Consider the following 13,729-nt stretch of genomic DNA (forward strand, 5'->3'; position numbering starts at 1 on the left):
ATTGAAATTCAGGGGTAAAATGTGAAAACTAGGTGTTTAAAGTTTGTGATTTGTTTGAGTTCAAATATATAACTTGGTTGATCTCATGACTCACATGTTAGTGTCTCTGTTCCTCAAGATCTGATCGTCTACTTCTCTATTACTCAGTTCAAAGTTGGAGGAGCAGCTCGCTGACTTGAGCAAGCCACTCGCGCCCGTGTGTTAACTATTAAACCCCTCTCCTTACCTATTTAGATCCTTTGGTATCAACGTCACGATGATCCTCGTCCCATTTCCAGATTTTTACTGTGTGACAATGCCGGTGCCTGTCATTTCTTGCCCCCAGAAATCCTGCCATTTACCACCGGTTTAAAGGGTCGGTATGGATGTCAAGATTCATCAGTTTTTGTCACAGCTAGGTAGGATCTGACAGTGACTTTCTAGGCCAGCGATCGTACTTTCAGTCCTTTGCAGTGCAGTGCTACTTGCTGTTAGCCGGCCCTGCACTTCCTGACGCAACACAGTGATGATGCTGTACCGGCCTCTCTTGCGATTGTAGTTACTAATTAAGCATTTAAGTTGAGTTGAAATACCATTACTACTTTTGTGTGATGGACTCGAGTCCAGCAGCTAAGCAACTTGAAGTGCCTGCTGTTTGGAGAAAAGTCAATTAATATCTTCTTCCTATAAAATATGATGCAAAGGATATTATTTTTAAAAAAAATCACAAAAGATTTTAAAATTGTCTCTAGTTTTTTTAAAAAACAATTTGTGATTTTTTATTTTTTTTTAATTTTTAGGGTTTTGTAACAAAGCTAAGTTTTTCAACAAAACAAATTCTGAAGATAAAATTGAAAATCCAAGTGACTTGTGGAAGGTTTTTCATTTTTCCCATTAGAGGCTCTATTGGCTGAAGCGGAGAGGGTATGGAGCAGCTCGGAGGCTTGTCCGCCATCCCACGTGGTCGTTAGCTCGTTAAGCTTATGGCCTTTTTCGGATTTGATGGAGTCCGGCCAATGGACGTGTTACTTCTCAACCATATATATTAGGCAAATTATACAATACAATTAAATAATTATAGACCATCTATCTTATTACATCGTAATAAAGAATGTAACCACCTATTAACTCCTATATGTAATGGGTCACTCATAATTATTATTTTTATTTTTATGCTTTTGTTTTGAAAAGTCAATTAATATCTATTAATTAGTTGTTTTTTCTTTTGGAAAGTTTTGGTATGGATGGTTGTGGTCGCATTCTGCTCCCATTGGATTTTGGTATGGTCATAAAGTTTTGGTACGGTTGGTTTAATGTGATGGATGAGTTAACAAAAAAGAGTATTAGTCCACGTGTACCTATGAACCAGCACCGGATTTTGGTATCATCACAAAGTTTTCGTACGGTTAGTTCAACGTGACGGTTGAGTTAAAAAAAACATATTGATTCATGTGTACATAACACGTCTTGGTTTCATGTATACACAGTAACATGATGGTTCGGTTAAAAAATGAAACATATGATGGTTTATGTGTACCACTCGGATGTGTGTACGTTCGGAAGGTTCGTATGAGCATACACATGATAGGATGTACTAATTGCGCACGTTGATTAATTTTTTGACCGGAATTTTCTTTATAATTTATAGAGGTATGACTAATCCCTAATTATTAAATTTGGAATGATAACATGTGATGATTCATAGGGTGTACACCACACATGCTAACATATATGAAATTTTTGTGTTACCACACATGTAACATAGCTAAATCCAATGATATGTAGAAAATTTAAAGGACGTGCAGTTTTCATTGGGCGCCCTATATGAAATTTGAAATACCTGATAATGTGATAGTGTACCACACAACGTGTGAATGTAACAATTGTTTTAGCATGTGTATAGTGTCGTTCCTACCTAGCAACGTAATTATCAAGTGACGTGGTAGAGTACACCATTGAACTTGGAAATGTGACGTGAAGCGTGACAGTGTAGCATCATGTAATGTGAGAACGTAAAATATATGTTAGTGCGTATAAGGTATAGTTCCGATCAGATAGGCATGATAATTGAGTGACACTTACTTCGAGACATCTCTCTAGATTACGCGATATTGCGAATGTTATATTGGACCAGTGTACCCCTGATGAACATGTAGTCTACATATTGATGTGAGGTGTATAATCTAATCATCACATGATATCCCTATTGTCACATGTGTTATAAAAGATGCTTAAAGTCTTAGGTCCTTATAGGGAAGCATCCACGAGAGCGAGGGTCAACGAAGCGGAAGCAAGAATATTGGCTTGAATAATGAAAACATTTGCGAGAATCCAATGGCCCAAAAACATTGTTAACAAAGCGGCACTACAGGACATCACATATGTAGCGTCACATCAGTGTCGGTTCAACAGTAATCGGTACTGAAGACGTATCAGTGCCGGTTCTTAAACTCCCGCGTATGAATAATAGCTGAAGAGATAAGAATCGGTACTGATAGTCAATATTAGTGTCGGTTTTTTGGCTAGAACTAGTATTGATACATCAGTGCCGGTTTCAGCCACGAATCGATACTGATAGTGATTGTACTGATAATCAGTATCAGTGTCGGTTCTAGTTATGAATCGCCACTGATGATTGCTATTGTCACAGATCATCTTTAAAAATTCATAGCTTTTTCACATAAAGTCGGATGAAAAAAAATTTATATGAAAATTATAGCTCTCGATGAGATCTACAACTTTATAGTTGAAAACTTTTAAATTTGAGGTTATATAAATACCCAAATAATTATAATAAAGTTACAGCAGTGATCGATGATAGCTCACATTAAAAAATTCATAACTTTTTCACACGAAATCTGATGGTGAGAAACTTTATATGAAAATTGTAGCTCTCGATGAGATCTACAACCTTGTAGTTGATCACTTTTTTATTTGAGATCATTTAAATATCTAAATAGCTATTCAAACGTTCAGTCAAAAGATATCAAAAGAATTTATTTTGCTACTATACTCATGAACGGACGATAGCTGAGATGGTTAGAGGGGTTATGTGTGCGCACAGACTATGAGGTCTTGAGTTCGAGTCTTGGTTACCGCATATGAGTGAATATCACATGACTTTGCGAATATTGGGCATGATCGGATGGGCAGCCTCTGGTCAGGTGCATTTGGTCGCGAAAAAAAATTGGAACTTTTTTGGTCCGAAAAACGTTAAATCGAGACCGACTATCAGTGCCGGTTGATGGCTCCAACCGGTACTAATAGTGATTTTCATTGCCGAGTAATCAGTGTCGGTTCAAAATCCGCTACTTATAGCGATTTTTAACCGGCACTAATAAAATGTCTTGGTGTAGTGTGGAACCTTGTTTTCGTGTGACTTCATGATGTGTCTTGATTGATGTCATAGTTATAAAAACGTTTGAACCTATGTTTGTTTAATTGTGACATGTTTTTTATTGATTTATTTTTGTAATGGTATCATTTGATTTGTACTGAAGCTACCGGAATGCTGTCTCCGTAAGCAATGGTGCAGTGAGCTATTCGGTTTAAGCCATAAACATATTGAGCACAGGTTCTTCTAATGTTATCTAGTGATGGAACCCCTTTCTGTTCCCTTTGCTCGATTGCTTCAGATGTTCAATGTAGACAGATGAATATGGTTTACAAGTTAACCTATCTCTGCCTCTAACAAGTCACAGCTCTAGAAGTATTCCAGCCCTGAATGGAAACCTTCAGCTTCCACAACACACAGTATACCATACCAGGATCAAACACACAGTACTGGCAAGCCTCAGCTTCTGGCCGACCACAGTTCACAGAACAAGAAAATTAGAATAGTAGCTTATGGGCACTAAACACACAGTATACCATAACAGGATAAGATCACGCCCATAATTGCAGAACAGACTATTACATAAATGATTTATCAGGATACTCATGTACAGACGGTTTTGTAGAGCTATCTGTGCAAAGATTATCACATACGACTCTAAATCAGAACCATCTGTGATAACGACAAGACCCCTCCGTAAGTGGTGTCACGCTTTTAGTACAGACAGCTCTAATTACGAGCCGTCTGTATTAATATCATAGATAGTTTGTAATTAGAGCCGTCTGTATTAATATTACAGACGGCTCTAATTACGAGCTATCTGTAATAAAACCAGTATCACAGACGGCTCTAAATTGGAGCCGTCTGTAATATTAATACAGACGGCTTTTATTTGAACCGTTTGTAATGAAAAAAAAAATATCACAGACGGTTCCAAATAGAAACCGTCCATATAATTAATATAGACGGCTCCAAATACGAGCCATTTGAGAAAATGGTCAGGGAGAGGTGGGATACTTTATTACAAACGGCTCCAAATATGAAGCCGTTTGTACTATTAGAATAGTACATCATCCCCTATCTCAGGATCAAAGCAAAGTAGTGGTGTCTAAACAGTAAACAACATCGCGCAGCTTTTGGAAGAAGAGGGCGATTTTGACAAAAAAAAATCGTTAGATTTCGGTGAAAGCATGAAGATTCATTAGCATTTGTGTCTCCAACATCGCGCAACTAAATTCTATTTTGATTTAGATGGTCTAGATTTTGGTTTGGAGAACTAGGTAGATCTAGATCTAGATTTTGTTTTTCATAAAGATATAGTTTTGTTTTATTAATTAGATGATGTAGATTTGTGCTCTAATTTAGTCTTGAGAGATCAACTATATCTACATCTAGACTTAGATTATTTTTCATGATGATCTAGAATATATTAGTTGTTCTAGGTATATATGAAGTTCAAAGTAGAGATGAATGTTTAATTATGTGATACTATAAATGACTAGCTTTAATCTAGTGTTGTAGATAAATTTTGAATTTTCGGTATATAAATATAAAATTATCAATAACTATAGTATTTAACGATAAGTTTTGAATTAATGTTTGCCCTTATTTTTAGGTATTAATGTATATAGTATAATAATAATTATTAATTATTTTTGAATTAATTTGTATGGTTCATTCATGCATGCAAAGCAAGTTCTTTGTCCATTGGGAGTAGATGTAGAAAGGATATATACATGTCCGAACGACTGTATCCTCTACCGTAAAGATCTATCAGACTTGCATTCAAGTCCAGTGTGCAAAGCATCTCGATACAAGTGTAAGAGTCAATCAGACGATGGCGAGGTAAAGAAAGGAATTCCTGCTAAGGTGCTGTGGTATCTACCTATAATTTCGTGTCTTAAGCGTTTGTTTGCGAATCGAAAAGAGGCTAAATTGTTGTGCTGGCACTCGGAAGGCCGCAAGCAAGATAAAAAGCTAAGGCACCTTACCGATTCTCCCTAGTGGAGAAACATCGACATGATCTTCGATGATTTTGGTGCAGAACCACGGAATATAAGGTTTACTTTGAGCACGGACGAGATGAATCCTTTTAAGAACATGGGTAGCAAACATAGCACTTGGCCAGTTGATCTCAGTATTTACAATCTATCTCCTTGGTTGTGTATGAAGTGTTATTAATTGCAGTCTATGCTTAATGAACTGCCTAACTCATCGATATGCTCATTCATCTACATTACTCTTATGCGTAGATTTATGATTCAAGAAGCTAGGAGAGAGAATTTGAGAATTGGATTCCTCGACCCACAGGTCATATGTGGGTCAACTATCACTTGGTCTCCGGGGAGGTCGAGAAATACGTCACGGAGGCCATGGTTGCTCTCTGTGGATCGAATGACCTTATTCTTCTACTGTACAACTACCGAGACCATTGGATACTAGTTTGTATCTATACACATAATCAACATTGCATATACTTTGACTCGATGTACTACGACCCAGAAAGGTATTCAGATTTGATAGATTTGTTGATAAGGGCATTCGCGAAGCATGTTTCTATGGGCGAGATTGTACGGAGAAATAAACCCTCAGCGACCCAACAACATAAGTTCCCAGTAATAATTCCTCTATCGCACATCAATTTACCGTATAATATGCATTCTATAGAACAAAATGTACTGTGCACAAATTTCTGCAGTGTCACAAGCAGCTGCAGGGTACCAACCTCTATGGGTTCTATATTGCCCAGTATATGCTGCAAATCGTTGGCTCTAGTCCATCAATATATCTGCTGGTTAGTGTAATTATAGTATATTAAAAAGCATTTTTCATCGTTGTGCCTAACTACTTAAATTTTCTTCTATAGACGTATAAATTTCCTACATGTAACCTCATGAAGGGCAGTCTAATGTATATTCAAAAACGGCTCATCCAGTTCATACTTGTGAAGATCATAAAGGAGATCAGCGAATTTTATGATCCTGAAAACTTTAGGAGCTAAGGTTTGTAATCTCAACAAAAGCTGATCATTTTAATATATTAAAAATACTTGCATTTTGCAGTCTATTGATGTATTATACCTTTATGGCTATGATATAGAAAATAAAGCAAATAAACTCATTACTTCCTTTTAATCCAGTTTGCTAAACCTAATTTGTTGATTTATATATTGTCAGGCACAGGATTGACTCAAGAATAAAGAACGAAGAATGCTTTGCAAATGTTGTGAGCCTTTGTAATATTGACATTTTACTTCTATTTATGTGTGACTTTGTGACTTTGTAATGTTGTAAGGCTTTGTAATATTGACTTTGTGGTATTGAATGAAGATGGTCGATCTACAAAGTGTATGGAGTTTAAATGTAAATGATCTGTTATATGTATGACATACTGTTTTGTGTATTTTGTTATTCATATGTTAGTTACAAATGGTTTTAGGAATACAACTGTCTGTACAAATACTTTTTATAATGACCTTTGTTATATAGTACAGACGGCTCGAAATTAAAATCATCTGTATTGTCTCATAGTACAGATAGCTCCAATAACAAGCTATCTGTACTGTTACTATATCACAGACAGCTCAAAACTTCGAACCGTATATGATATTACATAATACAGACGGCTCTTGTTTGGAGCCATCTGTATTATTACTATATCACAGACAGCTCGAGACTCTAAGCCGTCTGTGATATTCTATAGTACAGATGGCTAGTGATTAGAGCCGTATGTACAAAAGTTCTGTACATATGATTCACAATCCGTTTGTACAAATTTGATTTGTATAGATTTTTTTTCACAAACGGTTCGAAAAACTGTCCTACACGGGATTTTCGAACCGTCTATAAAAATAATCTTTCCAATAGTGAGATGCAATAGATTACTCATTTGCGAGTACCAAAAGAATTATTCAGACATAAGAATTTAAACTAATAAACTTAAATGAATTATCCCATGTACAGCCAGAGAAAAAAGCTGTTGTTGAATAAATATTTCAATAAGCTTTTCCTCAAAAAATACATAATTTAATAACCTACACTCAAATGGTTTCATACCGTATACCTTGTGAAATCAGTGTAGAACAAGGCTTGATTTGTTGATTAATGGTCCATGCAGCATCCAGTGATACTAGAATTTTTAGGAACTAGCAAAATCTTACTACACAAAGTCAAATATTAAAGAACCATAGCTTAATCTATTGATAAGGCGTATGCTCATAATTCTCTCACTGCGTTACATGCATTTTGTTCTTCTGTTCTCTGATTTACATAATACATCATTTATATGCTGGGGATTAACATTTAAAGAGATTATGCTACAAAACTTATTCATTTGATAAATGAAACGCTGTACCAAATTGTATCGGTAAATACAAGAACCAATTCCTTACAATGCGGCACCGTGAACCCTGTATTGGCATTTCATCCAACACATCAGTGGCAATGTGGCATGACAAACCAAGAATGAGAAGGAACAACTTTACCAGTCCAATTTCCATCTTTGTATGCTACTTGTCTTAGCATTTCGTTCAACACCTTAATGACATGACATGGTAAAACCAAAAATAAGAAGGAACAACACGATAGAGGCAAAATCCAAAATTAAACAACATATGTGAACGTATGTATCGAAATAGATAACATGTAGTCGTATTTACGAATTTAGCATCCGTATTCGGCACACGGTCGATTTTTGGTACATGGTGTACCGGCACACCGTGTGCCGAATATGCCACTATTACCCGTATTCAGCACACGGTGTGCCGAAAATCATCTGTATCTGGCACACGGTGTGCCGAATACGGGCAACCGTGCGTATTCGACACATTGTGTGCCGAAAATGCCTATTTTCTGACAAATTTTTTGGTTTTTTCTGCATGTGTTATTATTTTATGTAATGTCCAAATATGGTTGTGGCCGGTTGCGGTTTGATTATGTCATTTAATACCGGCATGTTGTTATTTCATGTAATTGGCAACTTTCAACTAAATTTGAAATTATTTGCTAATTTAATTGTCATTTTATGCCGGTGTGTTGGCACTTCATGTAATTGGAAAATTTCAACAAAATTTAAAATTATTTACCAGTGTGTTACCATTTCATGTAATTGCCAACTTTCAATAAAATTTGAAATTATTTGCTAATTTAACTGTACATTTCAAATTGCATGAAGAAAGAAAGCATATAGTCTCTAAGTGAAAGTGCATCTAGCCCTCCTAAGTGGGTTTTGGCTTATTGATGACAAAACGATTAAGGAACTAATATGTTTATCGAAGCTATGAACAGGTTTTAGTCTCAATTGTGAAGACTCACGACGATTGACGTCCCTCAAAAAGAAAAGAGAAACAGTGTGTAGTACTCAATAGGATTTAAATTTTTCTATATTTGAAATTGAGTCTAGGTTAGCCGTACTATTAAGAGTGTTGCAATTGTTAGCTTTCATGGTGTCTCAATGCTCAAAATAACCTTTTAGAACCAATAGTTGAGAGACATATTCACCCACGAACACCGGGAAAAATAGGCAGTGTGTACTGAGTCTGGAGTCTTCGGTGTTCACCGGATACTCCGGTACTCAGTGTTTAGGCTGGAGTCTCTGAGAAAGACTCCGCCAGAAGAGCCTCGGTTCTGAATATTTTTAATTGTCTGAAGTCTCCGATGTTCACCGGATACTCCGGTATTTGGTGAATTTTTGACCGGAGTCTCCGAGAGAGACTCCGCTAGGGGTGCCTCGGTTAAGCTTTTATTTTTAAAAGAAAAAGACCGGAGTCTCCTGTGTTCACCGGATACTCCGGGTAGAAAATGTTTTTGGCCAGAGTCTCCGAGAGAGACTCCGTTAGGGGTGCCTCGGTTAGCATTTAATTTAAATGACCGGAGTCTCCAGTGTTCACCGAATACTCCAGTACCTGGAGAGGCCGGAGAGTCTGGCAAGTCTCCAGACTTTTTCTCCGTGGTGACTAAGTCTAGTCCGGAGACTCCAGTGTTCACCGGAGACTCCGGGCAGTTCAACAAAACCGTAACGGCTAGTTCTAACACCATTCTAACCCCGTTTTGGATTTCAGGCTGAAGACTCCGGTGTTCACCGGATACTCCGGGGTAGGTATGTCAGAACTGTAGTGGCTAAATTTTGAGAGTGAGCTATATATACCCCCACACCCCCTACCATTTATTGCTTGCTATTGCTGCTGAGCTCCACTTTCACAAAGCTTGCCAAGAGCATTTAAAAGCCCTCCAAACATCTCTAGTGCTTAGTTTTGCGTCAAATTTGAGAGATTGTATTTGCGAGTGAAGTTGAGTCAATTGAGCATTGAGTTCATCATCGAGCATACATTGTAATCATTTCTCTTGGAGCCTTGTACTCCTAAACGGCAAGGCGTCACCCGTAGAGTACTCAATCATTGTGAAGTGCCACGGGAAGTTTGTAATCGACATCGACTTGAGTAAGAAAACTAGCTTGATCTTTGTGGTCGCTAGAAGAGGATAGGGTTGGAAAAGACCCGGCTCTTTGTGAGCTCCTCAACGGAGATGTAGGCACTTCTTTGTGAGTTGGCCGAACTCCGGGATAATTTGTTGTCTCATCTCTTGTGCAAGTTTTACTAGTTGTGTAGTTTTGGGATTTTTCCCATATAATTACTTTTTGTGATCATCTTGCTATTAACTCTTCTTGTTTAGGCATTGTGCTGGTAATAGAACTAGTACTATCTTTTAGTCCTTAGTTATACTTCCTTAGCTTCAGTTGTTCTCGAGATCCTGTATAGACCGGATAATCCAAACTAGACCGGATACTCCAGACAGATCGGAGTATCCGACCTTCACCGGAGTATCAGGCATCTGTTTAATCCGTTGTTTAGTTTAAATTTTCAGAAAAGACTATTCACCCCCCCTCTAGGCAACTTTAAGTACATTCATTAAGGCAGTGGAAAGCTTAACACTTAGGTATGTTTGAACATGCACAACATTAACCCAAACCCTTGTATCATTGAGCGTCTCAAGATGGCGGTGGAAAGTGCGACGTAAATTAGTGAAGAAATGTCAGTTGTGCCAATCAAGGCTATCAGGGTAAGATGGTTGTCGTCTCCGAGGTGGTGGTTGGAAGTTCTGAGGACGGGTACAAGGAAATCCAACATCATCTTCACAGTCATCACGGTTCTCCGGAGATGGAGGCCTCAGAGGGAGGGGTGAGGTGGCATGAAATCGTCGCCGTCATCATCTTGAGCTATCACAGTAGGAGCACGTCCTATTTCATTGTTGGTGGGACACCATATCGATGTGGCGTGTGAACGTCCTCTTGTAGTGTTCGTTGAACTTTCTCCTGTATGGCTGGTAGAACGTCGAGACATTGGTGGTATGAAATCATCATCCGCATCGGCCTCGTCATTTTCAAGTAGAATAGTGGAGGACGCTCTTGTACCCCTTAGGTTCGCTGATCTTCGTTGTCTTCTACGCAAACCAGGTATCACACCCTCGCCGAAGAGCAAATGTATTGCCAAGAAGTGTGGGATTTCTTTGTTTATCAACTCTGCACCTTCTGGGAACGCCTAACACAGAAGAGGAGCATTCGAATCAACGACAATAAGATAAGTAGGGTGACCAAATAGGAAATGATGAACCTAAAAGTGGGATGCATACTGGTCGGGCAACATCGTCATCTTTCTTTGCCTCATACAGAAACCTAGCATAGAAGGATGGTCAACTAGTTCGCACACCCTGAGGTATATTTGGTGGCGCTCGTGCAAGAGGGCCTTAAGGTCGCAGTTGTTACATGTAGGAGCGAAGCGGTCAACGCAGAACAGGGATGCTCAAGCTACAAGTGTATTGCTTAGTGTCTTGCGTCCGAAGGAGTTCAACAAAGTAGATGGACTCGAGGAGGCTAAGCAAATTTGGGAAACTCTCCAAGTTGCTTATGAAGGCACTACAAGCGTGAGAGAGTCTAAGATAGAGCTACTTGAGGGCAAGCTAGGAAGATTCGTAATGAAAAATCTTGAAACTCCTCAAGCCATGTATGATCGGAGGATGGTGCTTGTAAACAAGCTAAGAGGACCTGGGAGTGAAGACATTGATGATCACAAAGTGGTGAAAAGATTGTGTAGAGCTTTTGCTCCTAAAAATCCCACTTTGGTGACACTTCTCCGAGAGAGAAGAGACTACAAAAGTCTTACACCAAGCAATGTGCTTGGAATGATACTTGCAATGAGCTCATGGAAGAAGAAGCTAATAAAGTGAAGATTCATGCCAAGCAAAGCTCAACCTCTAAGAACAAGGAGGTTGCATTCAAGGCAAGAAAAAGCAAACAAATTCAAGAATCAAGTACAAGTGAAGAAGAAAGCTCCGAAGATGAAGAGATAGCCTTCTTTGTGAAAAGATTCAAGAAATTCATGAAGAAGGGAGGCTACTCCAAATGCAAGAGAGACATGTCCAAGAAGAGAACATCTAGAAGGGCATGCTATGAATATGGCGAAATTGGCCATTTCATAGCCGATTGTCCCAACAAGAAGAAGGGAAAAGACAATAAGAGAAATACAAGACCCGCAAGAAGAAATATTCGGGTCAAGCACACATTGGAGAGGAGTGGGATTAAATTCTGACTCCGACTCCGATGATGAAGGGGTTGCCACCATTGCCATCCGTGAGCCTACACAAAGAAAATCACTCTTAATGAGTGATGATGATGATGACTCCCCCAAGTGCTTCATGGCTAAAGACCGCAAGGTAAAATCTCAATCCAAGTTCCTAGATAGCGATAGTGAGTATGATAGTGATTGTGATAGCTTGTTTAAAGACTTAAATAAAAATGTCATGGCTAAGATAAAAGAGTTAATGGATACAATAGATAGTCATGAGGAGACCCTCGAGAGACAAGAGGACTTGCTCATCCTTGAAAAGGAGAGAAACCTTGAACTCGAGGAGCTCTTTGCTAAAGAGAAGGATAAAGTTGAGAAATTGTCAAATGATTGTGATTTAGCCAATTTCCCAATTGCTAATCTTAAGAGTAACAATTCTATGCTTCAAGAGAAATTATCATGTTTGGATAAAAATTATAAAACTCTTGAAATGCAAATTGATACCTTTAAGAGTGGCTCATCCAACTCTAATGAAGCAAACTTGCTATCTAGTGCATCCACTAGCAACGGATGCTCTCGTTGTTTCAATGTTGATATAAATGTTTGAACCATTAATGTTGAATCCTTGCAAGCATTACAAAAAAGAAATGAGAGGCTAAACAACTTGGTCAGATATGGATGCATCAAAACTTATAAATCAAAAGATGCACTCTACAATACCATTCAAGCCAAAGACAACAAGCTAAAGAGAGGTCTTGGATTTGACCAATACACGAGCAAGCCAAATGGTCATGTGATGATAAATGGAGTGGAATGCCTCAAGTTCGTCAAAGGAGGCAAGCAAGATGGTCACACGGCTCAAGCAAAACAACCAAAGGCTCATGCTCCTCAATCCACATTTTGTGCCTCTTATATACTCAAGAGAAACCACCGTGGTAAAGTGGTTGCTCTCTATGTTGGTCCCCGCACAAAGATAGAGTTGTCAAAAGGAATGTGTGGGTACCAAAGGTGCTTGTGACTAACGCTAAAGGACCCAAATAAATTTGGATACCTAAAATAAAAGCATAACTTTGTTTTGTAGGCATACTCCTCCGTGGATCAAGTTGGGCCATTGATAGTGGATGTACAAATCACATGACCGGAGAAAAGAGTATGTTTTCTTCTTTTGAAGAAGATGGAGGACCTCATGAAAACATCGTTTTTGGCGATAATGGAAAAGGAGAGGTAATAGGCCTAGGTAAAATTGCCATGTCCAATGATCACTCTATTTCAAATGTTTTGTTAGTCAAGTCTCTCAATTATAATTTGTTATCCGTGTCACAATTATGTGAGATATGTTATAATTGCTTTTTTACTAATGAGGGTGTGATCGTCTCTAAAAGGGAAGATGCCTCAATAGCTTTCACCAGTAAGTTGAAAGGTAAACTTTATCTTGTTGATTTTTCAACGGATGAAGTAAAGCCTAAAACTTGCTTGATGGCTAAGTCTAGCATGGGTTGACTTTGGCATCGCCGACTAGCCCATGTTGGCATGAGGAATTTTTCTAAACTTCAAAAGGGTGAGCACATTCTAGGACTAACAAATATTTCTTTTAAGAAAAATAGAATTTGTAGTGCTTGTCAAGCGTGAAAACAAGTCGGAGCACCTCATCCCGCCAAGAACGTGATGACAACTACAAGACCATTATAGCTTCTCCATATGGATTTATTTGGGCCGATTGCCTACATAAGTATTAGCGGTAACAAATATGGTTTAGTTATTGTTGATGACTTTTCACGTTTCACTTGGGTATTTTTTTTGCATGACAAAAGTGAAACACAATCCATATTCAAGAAATTTGTAAAAAGAGCCCAAAATGA

This window comes from Phragmites australis, chromosome 3 (assembly GCF_958298935.1).
Source record: "Phragmites australis chromosome 3, lpPhrAust1.1, whole genome shotgun sequence".
Classification (NCBI taxonomy): Eukaryota; Viridiplantae; Streptophyta; class Magnoliopsida; order Poales; family Poaceae; genus Phragmites; species Phragmites australis.